General features: G+C 37.1%; 1 protein-coding gene across 1 annotated transcript in view; it reads left to right on the forward strand.

The window, feature by feature from the left end:
* Positions 1 to 10,235, forward strand: part of thoc3 (THO complex 3) — a 30,741-nt gene extending 20,506 nt beyond the window's left edge. Inside the window, exon 8 of the transcript XR_015926156.1 lies at positions 10,185 to 10,235. The gene's annotated coding sequence lies outside the window, so the exon portion shown is untranslated. The remainder of the gene's footprint in view (positions 1 to 10,184) is intronic.
* Positions 10,236 to 20,527: the final 10,292 nt, after the last annotated feature.

Genomic DNA, 20,527 nt, shown 5'->3' on the forward strand with positions numbered 1-20,527 from the left:
GATGTGTCCAGTATAAAATCCAAGATGCAAATACTATGCACTAGCTAGCTTTCATGCCACTGTGGTGCCCTACATTGGAGTTAATTCCTAAATTATAAAATTCTATAGATGTGCATTAAGCTAATGATCTACAATAAGTAACAGTGAGAATGTTCTCCTTGTGTTTACAGTTGTTTTCTCTGGGTAATTTAGTTTCCCTCCACCCCCAAAGACTTACTGATAAATTGATTGGCTATGTTTAATTGCTTATTTAGAGAAGGAGTAATGTCATTTCTTCATTATTCAACCATGTCTGGAGTGCTCAATGATGACTCCAGTGTAACTGGAATAAGGTTCTTCTGAAGAAGTAACAGTGCAATCCTTCTCAATTTGTTGAGAAAAACTACAGTTTGTGCTTCCAAATGAACTTTTTATCATTCTCTTTCTGTGCAGCTTGAATTTGTGACCATACATTTACCCCCCCACCCCCACCACCTATAGAAATTGACTTCTGTATGACTTTAAGAACAAGTGATTATATTCCTTCTTAATAATAAACATTAATACACTTTGGTAATGCATTAATATCCATAGAGACCATGCATTGTTTAAATGTGCAATAAAATAGCTACCTACTGTATATCCTAATTAGAAAGAGTCAAATATCACACTCCAATTTATTAACCATTCTTCCATACAAATAGTAATCTCTAGATATACTACATTTTCTGCAGATTATTCTGAAAAGATTTAGTCTTTTGTATTTGAAAAAAGTGATTGCTAATTACAAAGCATCCTTTAAGTGAAGTTTTGAAACATTCTCTTTTCATCTCCATGCTCCTATGGGTCTGTTTCTCTGCCCAGAAGGCTGCATGCTCCTTTTGGACCATGGCAGGGGTTTTGATTGAATGCACAGGCTAAACAGCACTGATAACAGCAGACGGTGGAGATCGAAAAGAGCTCCCTGCCTCAATAACTCTTCGAAACAGATCTATTAGCTTTGCTTTCAGAGGGCACTTTACACTGCATCCCAGATGAGCCTCTTTCATTTATTCATTTCAAAGGAAAAGGAAACTGAAAGATGCTTATAGCAGATGCCTCAAGATATTTACAATACTTAAAAAGCAAACATGCAGCATTAGTCTACCTCATTATTATGTGGTGTTTATTAAAACCAGAACAAGATAAAAAAAGAACTTGGCTTATCTAACATAGAACGGGTGTGGTCCATCTCCCTGCTCAGTGAACATCAGTTTCTATATGGCAGATATTACAGCTTAACTAAAGGCATCTCGGAAGGAATGCCGTGTTAACTCTTACACCTGCTACACAACGTGATCAAAGCTTTGGATTTTAAAACTGCATTCCTGGTCCAGATTAAAACTCAAAGCATCCCACAATAAATTACAATCAACAACAACTTATTTTATTTCCGAAACCAAATAGATTGATAACAGATTGACAGATTGAAATGATACAAGGTACACAAACCTGTCACAGTATGTGATATAATCTTTCATACAAATACATATAATTGCCATCAGGTTCTGGATTAACAATTAGCAGTGGGTAGGTTGTTCCAAAGTCTGCTTAGTGATGTCACTTTCCAAACATATGCATTGCTTTTAAAGTTCACCTTTCAAATGCTTTCTGATACAGTGCTTTAATCATGTACTGTACATTTCCTTGCCCTCACAAGAAAGTGGTTGTACGCTACTTTTAATATCGGATGTCTAAGTTAAGGGTTCTCAAACTGCGATCTGATGAGCATTGTGGTCTCTCTAAGATTTTACAGTGTCCTTGGAAGTGTTTTAACTGAGATAAGCAGTACATAAAATTGCATCATCACATCACTTTCAATAATGGCTTATCCAGTTCAGAGTCTTGGAGGCCTAGAGCCTATCCTGAGAAACACTGGGTGCAAGACGAGGTATCTTGTATGAGGGCACCCACAGGCACAAACACGAACAGTTACACCAGGGACCATTCTTACAGAAACCAATTAACCTACTAGCATGCCTTTGGATTGTGAGAGAAAACTGGAGCACCCAGAGGAAATGCAAACTCTCTGCAGATAGCACCCCGGGAACCCAAGGCCTCAGCACTGCGAGGCAGCAATGCCAACCACTGTGTCATCATGCTGCTGTAGTACATAAAATAAAAAGTCTAAATCATTGCCTTTGATTTCCCTCTTCCAGCGGAGCTGGTGCATGGTAGCTCTTTATATATCTGGATAACGTATGTATCCAGGGTAATGTTAGCATCATCAGATTTCATAAGAGTTTAATCAGAATGTCCCTGAATTTCCAGAAATCATCTAGTGTTCTACTATGGCAATTGCCCTCCCCACATTTAAGTAAGGGAAAAGTATATGACAGGTATATTCTTGGGCTCTTTTTAATTTTATGCAGGGTATCATTCATATTCTGTCATTATGATGATTACACTTCAAGAGGTCCCTTCATTTCCAAACATTATTTCTTCTGAGGTGATTGCCAAGCCCATAGCTCATGGCTTACTTTGTCTGGGTAAATGATTTCCTTTAAGTAATTACTGTAAAGCCAATATAAACTGGGTCAGGGCCTAATAATCTCATATTGTACAAAACTCCACAGGCTGTGTAAAATCTGAGAATATTCTCTGATTGAAAAGGATGAAAATCGCAGATGAAACGGACTGCTGAAACTGCAGTGTGTACACTCTTAAAGGTAAAGTACTCTTTTATTCGAAAAGCCCCTGCTCTGCCTGCATCACAAACCTCAGGGAGCATGAAAGCCAAATAAATTCCATCTGCATAACTAGTCACAATCAGAAGTACTCACTGGAGCCAGCTACATACATTATTTAGTAATAAATGTTCTGCATCTATAGCAGAGACGTGAGTGTAATTAAACATTAAAGTTTTTTTACATCTCCACATCTACCAACAGTATCTGGTCTCAGATATTGTGCATTAAATGAACAAGGATTTTCTACTAGAGCCTTACAGGGGGTAGGGGTGGGGGTGGATGGGGTGTTGTAGAGTCTCCTATGAAGCCAAGGGTTGAAAATAGAAAACATTTGTTTCTGAGCGCTGACAAACTGCCAATTACTCTAAGAGTCATTATCAGCAGGGCAGGGAATCACGTTAATGAGCATGACAACCATACAGGGAGATGATGCAGGAAGGATCATACTCATTAAACCACAGGGTGGAAGTACTGTACAAATCCTGTTTCCTTAGCACAGCACTGTAATGTTCTTATGAAAATGCAGAATGCCAAAATTGTACTGTATGTGCCAGGCAATGAAGAATTGTGGTCATTACTTCCTGAATGTAGATTTAATTACATCCCTGCAACCAAGGCTAGGCAGTTTTGACCCTACCACCAATCACAAATTCTGAACCTCATACTTATAGAAACTCATAGAAATGAAAACTTAACTATCAGACTTCACACAGTTTCAAAAGTTTAATTGAGTCCTTGCCCATGACTGTAGAACCACACAGTAGCCGCCAAAATGAGAAGTATTCCAAGCTGCAATGTGCTGTACACTGTATATCGTACAGTGCAGAAAACACAAATACCAAAGTGTGTATCTGTAGTAAGAACATTTGTATTGAACTGGGAGTGTAACAAATTAATATAAATTAATAACAATAGCTATTATTAAACTTTTCAAGTATAAATATACGTTCAGAAAAGGTCCAGCCCTCATTCAGAATGGAACATGGCCATTTTCTTTAAACACGGCAAAGGTATCCAAGATGTGCGATAAACTCTGGACACGTGCCTTTTGTGAAGGCAGAATGAAGAGTTGGGTGTGATAACCGTCTTCCAAAATCACAATAAAAAAAGAATGTATGTGAATTATGATCCCGTTTGTATGTTCTGTTTCTCTAGGCGGGGTAGTCCCTAATCTGTAAATTCTACAGAGATTAGTGTTAGCAATTATGAATGCTGAAAATAAGGACCCTGTGCAGGGCTCAAGTAGGCTTATTCCCTGAGCAGGAATAGGAAATCCAAATAGAAAAGGCTACCAAAAAAAAAAGTTCTAATATCCAAAATCCAAAGGGCAGGCGATAGTCAAGACTGGGTAGAGACAATACAGGGAGGCAACTAATCCAAAAACGCAAAGGCAGAAACGTGGTCAGAATCTAGCGAGACTCAGGAAGTAAGGAATAGAATAAGCTTTAGAAGGAGGGTACGTGCACTAGGGAGCTCCTGGGCGAATCCGAAACAGTAAGCGACAGTAAATGAAAAGAGCAGGGTTAAAGTAGCGAGTGAAAGGCGATAGGAAGATTAGTTGCGGCGTGAGCGTCTAAGTGGGTGCACGAGGGAACATGACGGCATGTGGAATGCGTGACAGTGTGAGCGCGTGCGGAATGCGTGACAATTAGGTCCTGTTTACCAAAACATACAAGGAAAGAGAAACTGTACAAGTTGAGTTCAACTCTCACTAAGCTTACATTAATCTAGTAGCAGTGGAGTATTCCTCTTAGTGAGAAAAAGATTTATTTAAATGGTTAAAGGATTCTTATAGAATATGTTTCGTTTCTAAACTAAACACTATTAAAATCTGTCTGTTGAGGTTCCTCTTGTTTTCTCTTTATTCCTGACTGTTCTGTTAAGGAGAGTTGCTTGTACTGCAGCAAGTAGCTCTTCAACTGAATTTTGAATGGAAATCACAAACACCCTGACCTATGACCTTGTGTCTGTCGCCTGCTGGGATAAGCTCCTACTCCCCTGAGAAGCGGTATAGGATAAAGGATTTGTCCTGTTTTGGAAGTGATGAAAAATGACTTGGAAAAAATGCACCTGAACAAGATAAATTGTTGCTATGTAACTTTTACCTTGTCTAAACTTATTAAAATGTGTTCATATATACTGTTTTAAGTATATATATTAATGTAAAGCATTCTATTTTGTGGTTCTCTGTATTTATTTGTGAAAAGAAAGATAAGTTCTTAAAAACCGAAAATCAGATAAAGCAGTTAGAAAATGAAATGATGGATGATAAACACTCTCATCTGGTAGAAACTTCGTGGTCTCATTTGTTTTAGTCTTGTATATCTTCCATTGAGGCACACACCCTTATTTTAAAAGAGTCAAGTAAGCTTACTGCGGTCAGTGAAATGTATATTGTTTACCAATACAGTCTGTTTCAAGTAATCAGCTGCCTGTGGTGTTTATTCTTGGGATTTACGCACATGGTTTGTCCAATTTATCCCTTGAGGAGCAATAATCAATGGTATTGTGTGCTCCTTACTCATGATAATGAGTTTGAGTTGGCCTTTGGGGCTGGCCCCATATACTGACTGTTATTTGGGATCATACTTTCAGCAAAAAGACTGTGGCAGCTGCAAAAACACCAGACATTACAAGATAGGTACAAACCCTCTCTTTTCATATATAATCCAGCCTCTTCATTCTAAGTGGTTCCAATAAGCTTCTTTCTGATTTAATGCCTTCTCTAAATATCTTGCAGAATTGAAACTGTCCCCAGACATCCTCACATAATCTTTAATTATGAGACCATTGTAATAAGAGGCATTCTGAACCATACAACTTTCCATACTACATGAAAATGATATATTTGAAACAAATAAAGTGTTTAAATGAGCAAGTAAAGGTTAATTCCATGCTGAAAAGAGAAAAAAACACAATGTTTCGGCTGCAGTGGCTTTGTTCAAATGTCACACCTGGAGAAGGCTCCACAGCCGAATGTTTGTGTTTCTTTTTTCAGCATGTAATAAACCTTCACTTGTTCCTTTGCAGCCTCTTCATGCTGATGTATTTAAATTACCAAAAAAGATATAAAGAGAATTGTTTTAGGAACATTATTATTTATATTGTTTTTGGGCTTATGGGATCAAATATTTAGCGTCACTACGTACAGTACATTAAAGTACATCACAGCACCATGACAAATTTGTTCATCTTTATATTATACATGCCTATCTTACAAATATGGCTATAATATAGCTTCAAGAGTTTGCCTTTATATTCATTTACAGCATATTCTGCCGTGCAATCCTTTTGTGAGATGTAACCAAAAAATTAAAATTTGCTTGAAGCTTTGAAGGAAAGTACTTATGCTTAAATTAGCATTTTATATATACTGTATGAAAAATGTCATGTAAAGCCACAGTGCACGAGAAAATACTTTTCGTGACAACAACACTTTTCAAAATGTGGCAGTTTTGCATAAGAAAGACGACTGTGACTTCAATCAGGTGCCGGTAATTACTTGCGCAGCGCACCTCACTTGATTTTCGGTGAGAGAGTGAAGCAAATGTGCACATGGAAGATATATCTGAGCACGGGCTGATACATTGCAGCTTTCACAGGAGACGAGCAATAGTTAAAAAGAGCAGATCTGCCACTTCAAGGTAAATTAGTCATAGTCTTGATGTGCAATAGCTACTGTGTGTAGTCTATGTTATGTAACATCTTCGTAGTAACAGTGGGATGATACTACTACTACTAATATTAATTCCTTACACTTATAAAGCATTTTACAGGCAATGGTGTCTCCCTTCCACCACCACCAATGTGCAGCCCCACCTGGATAATGCGACGGCAGCCATAGTGCACCAGTACGCTCACCACACACCAGCTATCAGTTGGGAGGAGAGCAGAGTGATGAAGCCAATTCATAGATGGGGGACCATGATCGGTAAAGGCCAGGGGGAATTTTGGCCAGGATGCTGGGGTTACACCCCTGCTCTTTTCAAGAAATACCCTTGGATTTTTCATGGCCACAGAGAGTCAGGACCTTGGTTTTATGTTTCATCCGAACAATGGCAATATAGTGTAACTATACTGGGGCATTAGGACCCACACAGACTGCAGGGTGAGCAGCTCTACTGGCCACTCTAATATCTAATATTTCTTCCAGCAACAACCTTAGTTTTTCCCAGGAGGTCTCCCATCCGGGTACTGGCCAGGCTCACACCTGCTGAGATTCAGTGGGTGGCCATTTGTGAGTTGCAGGGTGATATGGCTGCTGGCATATGCTTGGCAAGATGGGTTGTATAGCTTTCTGCCAAGAACCGTACATTTTGGTCCTTGTCAGGGGAAGGAAAGTAGATGATATCACCTGCCCTGAAGCTGTTGCTGTTTGTGTGTTCGAAAAAAAACAAACTGAATATAAAACCCGTTGTCGGCAGCTAAGTGTTAAACCATCATTAAAAGATACTCCTTTCACTCCATTAAATTTCACTCCTTTCACTCCAATTCCTAAGAATTGTTTTATTAGCAGACCATATACCGGATTTTGCATCAATTCAGAAAAACGTTGTGTAATCGCTTTTCAAACAGTCTGTCCATCCAATTTCTTACTGCTTTACCTAGTACAGATTGCAGGGGAGCAGAAGGCAAGTAATCCAGTAAGTAACAGCTGCAAGGCATCACCCTAGATGGGATGCAGGTTCACTGCAGGATACACACAGACACAACCCCAAGAAGACAATTCACAGAAGCCAATTAACCTACCAGTATGTCTTTGGGCTGTGGGACGGAATCGGAGCCCAAAGAGATACCGGAGGAAATCCAAGTGAACATGGAGAAAACATTCAAAACTCCACACAGATGGTACCTCAGGAATTGAATCCAGGACCCCAGTGTTGTGAGACAGTAATGCTAACCACTGAGCCAACATGCCACCCAGGTGTACTAGGAGTCTTGTTTAAAATCATGGCATCTCTAAGAAAGACTACAATGTATAATAATAGGAACTATGAAGATATTAGTTACATAATGAGGCCCATTTTGACGATTCTGATTCATTAGTGAAACATAGACCAGGGTAAAGGTCTTAACATTATTCAGTTCAAAGGTAATTAGCTCAGCAGGAGCTTACGATTTGTGGAAGGCTGTTAATACAAAGGGCAAGTTGTTTTTTGCCTTGAGAATGTGAAGCACAATTATAATTTCATCATCTGTGGAAAAAAAAAACCATTCTGTTTCTATTTCCCCGTGAGAGGAAAACAATTTTGTCCTATTGCTCATTGATATCAGGGGATACTTAAAAGCAACTTTGTCAAAAATGGACGAAGAAGCAAAAAGGTATTTGTCTACAAATAAGAAAATATATCAGTAGGTAAAATAGGCATATAAACACTACAGTTTCTAGCAAAGCACAGTATGAGTGTATTTCAAATTAAATTAAACCGTTTTCTAAATTGAAAACTGTGACTTGAAATGTGCTGTAGTTTTATTGACTTGAGCATGAGGAGTATTGAATCTAATCAAGATCCTTTATATTTACAATGTCACTGCTCCAGTTTACCCTGATGGTGCACATTATTGCAAATGCTAACAACCTTAAGTGATGGTTCACTCTACCTATCTCAGTTTCAGAAGCCCACACCTGTATCACCTAAATTACTGCCTGCAGCGCAGTTCTAAACTAACCCAAGTGTAAAGGGAGCTGCTCTTCAAAACCTTCCTAGCTGTGTTGCCAGGTTCTGTTCACCGTTGCTTTCACCAGATAGGAGTTTACATAGACACCATTAGAGCAGCTACAGTAATTTGTGTCTGCTGTATCTGGTGGCACAGGATCCTCCTAAGTCATTACTGGGTCTTTTTAATAGCTCAGTGTGGTAACCTTAATTCAAACAACCATTAGATGCAGACCAATAGAGCAATCATAATATGTTAAATTGTAGGTTTGCCAGTTCACTGCTTGTTACTAATGTCATGCCTGGCACAAGTTTCTGGTCTGATACTGGGGATCATTTACAAAAGGCTCCGTGGACACTAAGCTTTTCTTGATGTTTAATTTAAGAAAAGTTTTCTAACTTCTTTTTAGTTTGAAATTTGAAGTGCAGAATGTAGTTGGGAAAACATTCTAGGTCAGCAGCTCTGTTTTTGATAGATATATATTTTAGGTTAGAATTTTTGCTTTGAAGCACAAGCATGTCTCTTTTTTTAGATTGCTTTTATTCACGTTATGTTTTCTTGCAGGAGTCTCTCAGATTTTACATTTATCTGGTGAAATTGCCTGGACGATCACTGTTTCTGTTCTCCAACTGAATCAATGTTTTTTGTGAAGCACAAAAAAAATATCTCCCAATGTTTCTTGTGCAAAACAGTCAGAAAAAAAAATCACCTTCAAGCATGGGTCTGTATTGAATGATGCCCTGAAACACCATTTAAATCAGAAGAGAACGCTCTCTACACATACAGTATTATTCTGCTTTTAACAAAGTCTTTGATTTATTTCTACATGTTTTTCTTCAGAAAAGTTTCTCCTATAACATCAATGTTCTGCTTAATGTTACTTTGGAATATTAAAATACAGGCTCAAAATCAAACAAGTGTTACATAAGCATTAGTGTGCATAATTGTAATCAAATTGTTCAAATATTAATTTGATTATATTTAAACAAATAATCAAGTGTTATTAATTATAATCAAATTGATTTTCAAATATTTAATTAAATTAAATTATTATTGGATTTGACATTATATAGCTTTTCAAATGCTATGGGATTTTTCTGTCTCTCTTCCACTGAAGAAACAAATGTTAAGAAGGAATTACATGTTAAATGCAATATATGGTAGTCTGGAGAAAAAAAAAAAACATAAAATATAAGAATGATTATTATGATTTTTTAATTAATCTCAAATACATACTACACCATGGTTCCGTTTTGATAAACCTGAAAACAAACTATTAAAACTATGGCAGCACAAAAATAAAATGGTAAGATATTTGAAATTATTTTGATCAGCTTTCGCTTTAATTCTGGGTTTGTGAACTGAAGGGCAGACGCTTGAAAATTGAGAGTGAAGTATACTTAATGTAATATTAGATATGTTACAGCAAGCCTGAGCTGAAATTCTCAAAAATAGAATTAACAGAATTGGTAGCTGTCCTAATGAAATGCAAGTTAATCTAAATAGAACCAGAAATAAAAAAAATGAAATTGAAGATTGATTTCAAATGGCATCATATGCTTCCTTTACAATTCTCTTTTCTGCCACACTTTTTAAAAATGTTTTTTTCCTCACCAGGGCTTAGTGGCTATAGTAAATAGTCAATATCTGAGCGCCATGAATTTCACATCACAATGACAGAGTGAAAACAGCACAAGAAGTGTAATTTATTGTGCATTTGATGATTTAGATGATAAATTCTGGAGATCCATTTGCCCCTTTTAAATAGGATTTAATAACATTCTGAACATTTGAACATACAATTTTTGCTTTTTTTAGAATCATCCTGTAGGCTCAGACTGAAGACTGAGGAACTAAATACCACCCATAAAGGTGTTCTATTGTTTGGAAGGTGAGCAGAAACCATCCATTTTTGTCTGAAATGCATTTTCATGACTCATCATACAAAATGAAGGTGTAACGGGATCCGGTCCAGGCTCCCGCGAAGTGTAGTTCAGGACCCTATGCAAACGGTATAATCCGGAAGTAATTGGAGAAGGACATCAGGGGGAGGAGACGAAGAGGATCAGGACAGGTTGACAGACGGGGGGGGGGCATGGCGATAGCAAACAAGTTCAGGGAAGTCTAAAACGGGGAAACCGGGGCGCAGTCCAAAGTCCAGGAACCGGATGATCCATCCAAGACAAGACAGGGTTAAAAGCCAGAATGAGATCCGGAACAGGGACAGGGAACCAGGAGGATAAAAACAGAAACGAGGCCAGGTGCTCCGAGGCTCGGACTCAAATGGTTAGGACGCCGTGATGAAGCCTACGCCATTGGGTTTCTCCTGGACCCACTGGTAGGCGGGCTTCCGGGCTTCCATCTTCCAATGCTGAGCCAGGAATAGCGAGAGCGCCAGGCTTAAATAAAAAAGGACTAAACAGGGGACGGGTGCATGAAATTAACTAAAATACGAGGAGGGATTACAATCGTGACAGAAGGGAGGGGATGAGAGGGAAAGGGTGAGAGTGGTATGAGGAGCTACCTATCGTTCAAGGGGGGAACAAAAACAGTATTGTATGCAGGAAACTTTTTTTAAGAGAATGAAAGAATGAAAAGGGAAACGGGCAAATGGATGATGAAAAATACATTCAGTAGATTGAAATAATAGAAGACAGTGTTATGCCAGATTGTTGGTTATATCTACTTTCTTAAAAACACATAATTATATCAAGTCAATATGTCCAATTTATTGTAAGAAACAAGTTTAAGAATACAACATAATTTTAAGCATACTGTAATTGAAACCTTGGTACTTTATCGTAAGGGGTACTTCTGCTTGAGAATAAGTTTTTACCACACTATGCCTAGTACAGAATTTTAAAGCACTCTTTAGGTGTTCATACTGGTACCACCCATACCACACATAAAACTCACAGTGTTTTACAGCTCTCTTCACCTGTGATTATGATAGATCTTCATGTAACCATGACTTTTTTGCACAGAATAATGCACTGCAAAGCAAAGCAAATCCATTGACTCATGGATTTACTGTAACATCTCTTTTGCTTCTTCACGTTTTTCTTGAGAAAGTTTAAAATAAGATGTATGTTAATAGCCACAGCAAAAGGTATATGATTTAAATAAATTTTGTTTTTAAATCATGCATCTTAAATCAACTAAATTTAGATCAGTTAGCCCTGGTGTAAAGGAACACTTACTAAACACATGGAGTTCTATGTTTGAAGTATTGAGTAACAGCTCACTACACTCCAACTGGGAACATTGAGACACAGACTTTAGCCAGAACTCTATGGTTTATTCCATCTGGAGAAGTCAATGAGTCCAACAGAAGTGCCAGCTTGACAACTACATTAATTACCAGGGTTCCTTTGATGCTTGAGGTGCATATGTTTAGTTTAGACCAAATAGCTTGTAACATTCAGTATACAAGTGGTGACCTTCTTCAGCATGAGTCCAAAGGATGCATGACTGCAATATGGCAGGAAGACATAGTTGAAGCTGTGGCTAAACAGTCATGGAAAGAAGCAAAGAGCAATAACTAAATGGTGTCAGGGCTCAGTTCACATTGCCAGGAGGTTGTGAAGGACGTATAGAGAGAACTGCTGTGCTTCTGTGAATGAAAGAGCAAATCATCTAATGTCCATAACATCAGGGGTCCACTATCACCAAACAGTTTTACTTCTTAAAGAGTTCAGCATTGATTTTTTTCCCCATTGATCTATCCCCTTTCTGTGTTAGTATGAAAAAAAAAATCCACTGGCATCCATTTTTAAAAGACTTCTCTCGTGTTGCTCTTGTCGGTTTTGCGACCTTGTAGTTCGATTCTGGGCACAATTTGGTCCATGTCATAAAAGCTCGCAGAGGCTGACATATTTCTACTTTTAACTACAGGAACTTTCAGCCTTGTTATCTCCTGCTTTTCAAGCCAGAGTGGCTAAGTAATAAGAATCTGTCAGAGCTGGCAGTTAATAAACATAAGTTCCTTTACTGATATTGTCACTTTCATTTGCAGGAGTACCAAACAAGGCAATTATGGAAACCAAAATGTCCACATACTGAGGGAAGAGGTAAGGGGGGATAATTTGTTAGACAGCAGAATGTAAATTAAACATTACAGTCATCTATTGAACATGTAAAATAATCAGAGAAATTATCTGATGAAACCTAAAGAGATTACTTTTCTTCTACCCTTGATTTATTCATGAGCTTAATTGCCAAGTAACAGGCATGATCAAATAATTTTACTTTTAGAAACTACCAAAACAGGACTAGTAACCATACTCACAGATATAGAAAGAAAGAAACGGACTTACTGCCTAATTGTGCCACAGTGCAATTACACAGGTGCCCATTGAAACCTTTTGCATGCTGTTCAGGTTGGGGTTTGATCTTGGCAAATTCAGGAGTGTATTTTTTTGTATTTTAGTCATTGTGAATTTGGGCCTTTTTCTGATAATGTATGTTTCAAATCTCCTATGACTTCTGTTGCTAGATCATTCAATAATTGTATATAGAAATTGTTCCCCTATATTTCTTTAATGTTTTGCACTTGCCTTGTAAGGAATACCTTTATTTGGAATTCTCTACCTCACCTATCACATCACAAAAGCTTATCATTTCCTGCAGTGATTTGAATGAATACAATTTGTCTGTCAACCTTTGCATTAAGAAAAGATAACCATTCTCTGCCTTGATTTTATAAACAGTATGTGCTCTAAATAACAACCCATGACTTGAATCATCCATTATTCAAGAAAATCACAAATAAGCCAGAGGTTTCAGATGACTTTAATCTCATTGAGTTTTGTTGTTACATGTTATGAATTAATGATGGGCAGTAATACAGCCGATCAAAGCTTTGAGCGAGGCCTTTTATTTTAACAGGAAAATGTGGGTGTGTCATTTGAAATGTAACAAAACATGACTGGAAATTATATATTCATTGATTTTATTTGAAAATACAAGATCAAGAGCTTACTGAGCTTTTGTTTAAAAGAAAGAGGGTGGTCTACAGAGAAATGAATATCATAAACAATAATGCAATCCTAAATTTAGATTTAATCGACAGTAACACCACATTTTTTACTGGTTTTGAAGAGTTTCTCAGTGTTACAAATAGTGTAGTTCCTATTAAATTATATCATATTTCATTTCCAAAACAAATAGGTAATTTGTCATGCATGTATACTGGCTTCAACATACAGTAAGAATCAGTCAATAGAGTGGGAAAATTTAGGAGTACGTGATGCATCTTGTTTATGAAGTGAAAAAGCAGTTTTTATATATATTATATATTTATATATATTATAAAATAGGATTACCTGTGCCACACTAACTAGAAAAAAGTCCTTATCATTTGAATAAGAAAGAAACTACAAGACCTACATCTATAAATGTTTATCATTTTAATTTGCATTTTGGGTTTTGGCAATGTCTCACTTTAGGTATGTGTTACAGAGCAAGCATTATTTTTTTAACATCTTAGCACTTAAAAAATCATGGAAATTGGTAACTCTACAGTTGTTTATGGGATCGATTATAGCAGAATGAAGTGGCCTCATCCCAATAAAATACACTTACAATTTCAATGGTTTAATTCCCTCATTTTAGTCTGCTTTGGGAGGTTACCAAAATTAAAAAAAAACAACAAAAAAAACAAAAAACAACCATAAAACAAAACACCAGAGGTTTTATTTCTTACACTTTTAGAATTTATATTTTGTTAGCCACACTTTCTTTTTTATGGCTGTTAGTGGACGTTACAGTTATATGGATTCTCCTGCCTATTTGAAATATATGTGTTTAATGATTATTCTCCTGCTGCCTACATCTTTAAAAACAGCATCTAAATGCACAACTTTAATTTAAAATGAAGCATTAGGAGAACAATAGTTAGCGTGTATTTCAAAATGAAATGATTTACAAATCACATTTTTCCCCCTTTTGTATATTAAAAGACAGCATATCAAGAATAATCCTTCCAAACACCTGGCTTTTCTTTGCATGACAATTGGCCCCAGGCAGGTTTAATAACAGGAACTGCTTGTTCTACAGCAGTCCTGCATAGAATTTTGTGCTTTGCCTTATATTTTTTTTCTTGTTTTCATTGTCATTCCTTCTTCTCTTCCTACTTTTTGTCTTTGCATATCCCTCTCATTAGTCAAGCCGAAGTCAAGGTTAAACGTTCTGGACATGCAATTTAAAATTAATCACATTTTCCAACCTCATTGTGCTCATATATCTGGCAAGACAGTTCTGAAATTGTTGTGATAGCGCATCAGATTCACCTCGGAGAGCCTGCCCTATCGTTTCTGTCTGTCAGCTCTTGGTGATTTCTTTTTGGGAAGAGATAGTTTGCCTTTTGCATTACAGCACGGTCAATTTACTTCTGTTTTTCCACAACATACATATGGTACACCCCCCTGTCCTGCCTCCCCCACCTGGACACAATCACAAATTCAGCACACCCTGAATAAACACTAAGGACCACAACGTTTGTCAGTCTCAATCAAGTTCATTTTCTGCTCTCCCTTAATGGAATGTCAAAGTTGATCAGAGGGATTCAAATCAATGGCACCAGTACCCAAGGGACAGCAGACCTCATTTCATGCAAAATGTTTCACCTGACCTCTAATCTCCTGTGCCACTTCTTTCAGATGAAAGGTTTTCTCCTTGCATGTGAAGAAGAATTTTCAGCTCCATCCATTTAACAGGGTCTTTTGTCCCAGAAGTGTAATTCTGGGAAGAACTGAAACAAAGGAAGTGAATTTGTGCACCACTGCCAACAGAGCTAGTGCAACAACAACAACAACAACAACAACAACAACAACAACAACAACAACAACAACAACAAAAACAAAATGACCTTTTTTTGTGTGATTTGTTTTTAAAGGTCGAGGAACAATGAGACTAAAGGGCTGGAAATGTAACCTTTCCACTGAAAACAATAATAAAAAAAACTATTCTGATATCTAAACCAAAAACCTTGTATGACTTAGCACATCTACTTTAAAATTAAAATGGAATTTTACAATCTTTAAATCATAATACCATGTTAGAAATACACATTATTTTGACAGGTTATACTTTACATTTCTGTTAATTCTGATGATTGCAATAAATTCTGATAATAAACTCCAATACTGATGTAATTTTCATTTTTTTACTGAAACCCAATTGTCCATTAGAATTGTAGCATCTCTTATAGTAGAGAGAAATTTGCTACATTTGTATTATTGTAAATATTTCTGAGTTGGGCTTAAATCCCTGAATGTCTTGAAAGTGAAATTTCAAACTACACAAGCCAAGATATATTCTCTTTGTTTTACAACAAGCAGCAGATCTGTGACTAACTGTCTGCTCTGGCAAAAGTTGGTCTAGTTCATTGGAAGGCTGATTCAGGGAGCAAAAGGTGAGCTTATATTAATCATTAAGGCTAAATAATTTAATAATATGAAAAACATGAATCAGAGAAGCTCTGACTGCATTTGTAGCCAGATAGGTTTTTACTGAGAATCATAACCAAACTGAGTTTGGAAGTCTGAAAACGCAATTGTAAGCCTGCAGGAAACATTATTCTCCCATTGCATTGTCACTTGACAAAGTGTTAATGTTACTTCTGTTCTGAACATTATAGTCTCTAATGTGCAAACATCCAATTTCTTCTATTAAATTCTTTTGTGTTTTTAGCACATACACTTAAGTTAGTCTCAAGTCATGGAGTTGAATAATACACTGGCAAATCAGATAAGAGACTCAAAAAGAACTGTATCTGCATAATTTTGAAAACAATGCAATGGGAAGCAAATAGCATATATAATTCAAATTATAGTGCTGTCATTATCCTTAACACAAAATAATCTTTTCTATGTCAATGACTGTAAAAGCCTAAGTGTTAGATGCTGTGCGAATTAGCGTTAGGAAAGGATTAATCAAAAGAAAAAGACAAGAAGAAACATGACCTTATTTCAACATGTACTTCACATACAGTATGTGGAAATCCAGGCATTACGTTTAGGTGAATGCTGTACAGGTTCAATATAAGTCTGCAAAAAAAAGGGCCAAATACATTCTAGTAGGTATTGGTTTTATTGGCCCCAAATTCTTCAAGTACTGAAGTAGGTGCTAACTGGAGGTGGCAAAAGCGACCATAAATATAACATCAACAATTTCTCTAATTTTTCCTAATGTAGGGTACAGCTTTTTATAGCCATCTCTGAATTCCTATAGGGAGTTTTTGGCATAAGGAGCCAATAATTCTTCCAGGACCATCCTACACTCCATAATTTATTTCACATGGCCCAAAAAAGTACACTACTAATGATATACAGTACAAAATATCGTTTGTAAATACATGACAATGATCCCCCTATAGAAGAAAAATGACTGAAAACAGACAATAGCAACATTTTTTGTCTTGTACAGCAATCATGGTTTGAATAAATGCTAGCCCCCCTTAATGTCAAAGACTACCTCCAAACTTATGCTGATAATAAAAGGTCGATGATAAAGGGTCATTAAAGGATCCCAACTCTACATGAAATATTGTTCAGCCAAGTATAGGTGATAGAAATGAGGACAGATTCCTTTCATTTCATTAACTGCTATCCAAATGACCTTCTTTTTTGAAAATAATCAAAGTTTTTCACAGTAACTTTACAATGGCCTTAGAGTATGCTGTATTTGGATTATGAGAACTGGATAAGTTCCAGACAGCAATTCCTATGGACGTTTTGTGTTTGCAGAAGACAGAGCATGTGATATTTATTATTACTCATTAAAACCTGCTTTTATATTGTTACACATTTCAATTTCTTTTTATGGCTTTAGAAACCACCGGAGCAACTATTATTCAGCATAGTATAAAGGGAGGGCTAGAGGAGTTGTTGTCCTTTGTTAGTACTGTAGTTTCTATTTTTAAATACATTTTTATGAAATTTCTGTACTTTTTATCACCTGCTTTTCTAGGATGTTTTAGATTGCTATAGAACAGATTGTTTGTTGAAGTGAGTAAACTGGTATAAATACTGTGAAGTACCATTTTCAACAGATGTGCTTAATGATGGCTTAATGTAAGTGAATAGACAGCTGAAAAAAATTAAGACCATTATTCCATACATCAGTAATGTGCTTTAATGGTTATTTTCCATAAGAACATAAAAACAAAAGAACATTACAAAAGAGAGGTGGTTATCCGGCACATCTAGCTTGTTTGGTTCTTTCTGGTTCAGCCATTTCTCAAAGGAAACCAGGGCAATAGCTTTAACAACATTGTTGTTTTTACTCTCTTCAGACTAACATAACTCTTTATGTGAAGGCAAGCCTCCTGTTTTCAATCCTAAAATGCATTTCCACTTGTCCCCTCTGGTTTGTGCTTCTCTGTTGATTCTGGAGTCTTGGTTAGCTTTGTCAATACCTTTGAAGTACTTGAATCACATCCCATTGTAGTTTTTTTTCTGTTCAAGACTAAAAATCTCAAGTTCTTTTCACTTCTCAGTGTGATACATTCCTTTAACACAGAAAGTTAGTGTCACAATGCGTAGTTTAGGGCCCTGTGCAGACGGTATAATCCGGAAGTGACTGGAAAAGAGGCTACGTGGAAAACACGGTTAAGAGAGAAAAGGAAGGGATGGCGGACAGGGGGAGGTGCCGACAGGGAATCCAGGCGCAAGGGGGGAATGCTGGAAACAAGTCCGAGGAAGTCCAAAAGGGAAACCGGGGCGGACTGAGCTTGGTCAGGATGCCGTTCTGAAGGCTATGCCTTCAAGCCGCGGACGTAGGGCAACTTGAAGCTAGGTGGGCCTCCGGGCATCCGTCTTCCAGTGCAGAGCCCCGAGCTTCCGGAGCACCGGGTTTAAATAATCTGGTGAATCCAGAGACAGGTGTACGTGATAATGAAACAAAACACAAAAAGGGTCGGAGCTCCTTCTAGAGGAGGGATGAAGATCATGACAGTACCCTCCCTCTTTTCAAGGGCGGCTCCAAAGCCCTGAACAAAACAAAGTCCAAGAGGAAAAAAAGAAAAAAGAAAACAGATGGAGTACCGGACTTCCAGACTACCGTCCGCGGGGTCCATGATGTGGCTCTGCATTCTGTCACGATGCAGTCCCCCTTTGCACCTGGACTCCCTGTCGGCATCTCCCCCTGTTCGCCATCCCTTCCATTCCACTACTTGCCCGTAGCCCCTTTTCCAGTCACTTCCGAATTATACCGTCTGCACAGGGTCCTAAACTACGCATCATGACAGTTAGGAATGTATCCAAACAGTTTTCTTTAATGCTGGAGGTGTTACCACACAGAGCTCTTTGTGAGCAAGATTCCCAGTGAAGAAAACAGATATGTACATCACACATTATAAACTACCTAATGATAGGGAAATTAAGAAACTGAAAAATGTTAGAATAGTATTCTTTTGTAATCAAAGGACATCTTGACCCTGTCACATCAACAACTATTCAACTCCAACTCCAATTTCTTAATTTCCCCTTCTCATTAAACATTGCTGCTAAGATATAAACCTGATTTTTAATTTAACTAGTCAATTTAAAGCACCCTCTGGCCAAGGTTTAAAATTAGCTTTTCTAATTATGTACAGAGGTTATTTACAGTGGGTTTGATATTTTGAAGCTCTGGCTAATGAATTACTCTGAAGAACACCTGTGCAAATTAAAAGGTACTACATTACTGTTAATTGTATGACATTTAACTTTTTTTACATTCTGGAAAAAAGGTTTATAAATCATGACTAACAAATACATTTGGATGTGCATGTTGTAACCGATCCAATAAATCGTATTTGGGCATGCAAAGCTTTTTTCTAATGTGAATATAAGAATATTTTGAATATATTTGTATACAACAGTTCAGGCACTACTTCAGAATAGTAACAGTTTACTAAATATTATTTTGGTAATATTCACTGTAAGTACCAAAGATTGATTTCAATTAGATCGCAGTAAATTGGAATCTGCTAAGAAAAGTAATGGATATTTATTTTAATCCTATCATAAGTACTGTTAAGCTACCATTCTGACACACAAAGAATATTAAAATCACATTACATTAAAGAGAAACCCACAGAGTGAATCATATGGGAAAGATTGATTTGACCTCTGCACAACTGTAATCCAAGGCCACAAAAGTATAAAATTAAAGATCAGCATGTAACCTTAGACTTTCATTCTACATACAGTAACCGTATAAGAAAAAGAGACATAATGTGAAAATTGCACTATGCTGTCACAATTTCACTGAGCTGGGGGGAATCTAGATTTCCATCCATATCTTAAATCACTAATCTAAAGTACACTTCTGTTAAAGAAGTCTGCATTTTACAGGGCAAACTGAGCTAATGTGAAAAATGTGAGAGCACAGATGGTATTGTAGCTATGCACAAGACAGAAAATGTACAATTTCAAGTTCATGTTCACAGAATTCTGATAATTAATAATAATTTATTATATTTCTCATTGCAATATTTGCTTTTCACTCTTTTCACAAACAAACTCCACTAAATATTTGTATATCAACACGGGACCTTCTTCATCCACCACTGGAGTACAGCCCCCACCAAGGTGAGACAAGATCACCAGTACTGGTACCAGATGTACCAGCAGCCCCACAACATAGTAGATCAGGTGGAGAACTGAAAATGTACTTTACCAGTTGAATTAAATCTAATTAAGGGTGACATTCAAGTAGAGAAAACTGGAACATCATGGTAATCATTTTATCATCATCATCATAACACGCTTAACTATTTTGAATTGTGCCACAGCAATTGATCAAGTAATGAAATCTCATCTAAAGGATGGAAACTTCTACAAGGCAGTGTTCCCTGCCAAACACGTTGTGATTTGGAAATTCTGGTCCAAAATGAGGAGTATCATTTGCAGCAACAAGAAAAGCCTGCTTTTCCTTACAGGTTTCTAATCCAGTGCTGGCCTGGCTAAGAAGTGCTTCCGAGGTATGATGAGATCAGTGTTTAAGATGGTGATTCTGCAGTAACAATTGCCACTCAAATCCTTTTACATTATACCTTAGAAAGCTAAGCATCCTTTACACATCAAAGTGAACAGCACTATTGTACCAAACAATTACATTTTTTATGCATGGGTAGGCTATCAGCTGAAAAATATTGGAAGATGGTGGATATATGG

This window comes from Lepisosteus platostomus, chromosome 13 (assembly GCF_059453375.1).
Source record: "Lepisosteus platostomus isolate fLepPlt1 chromosome 13, fLepPlt1.hap1, whole genome shotgun sequence".
NCBI lineage: Eukaryota > Metazoa > Chordata > Actinopteri > Semionotiformes > Lepisosteidae > Lepisosteus > Lepisosteus platostomus.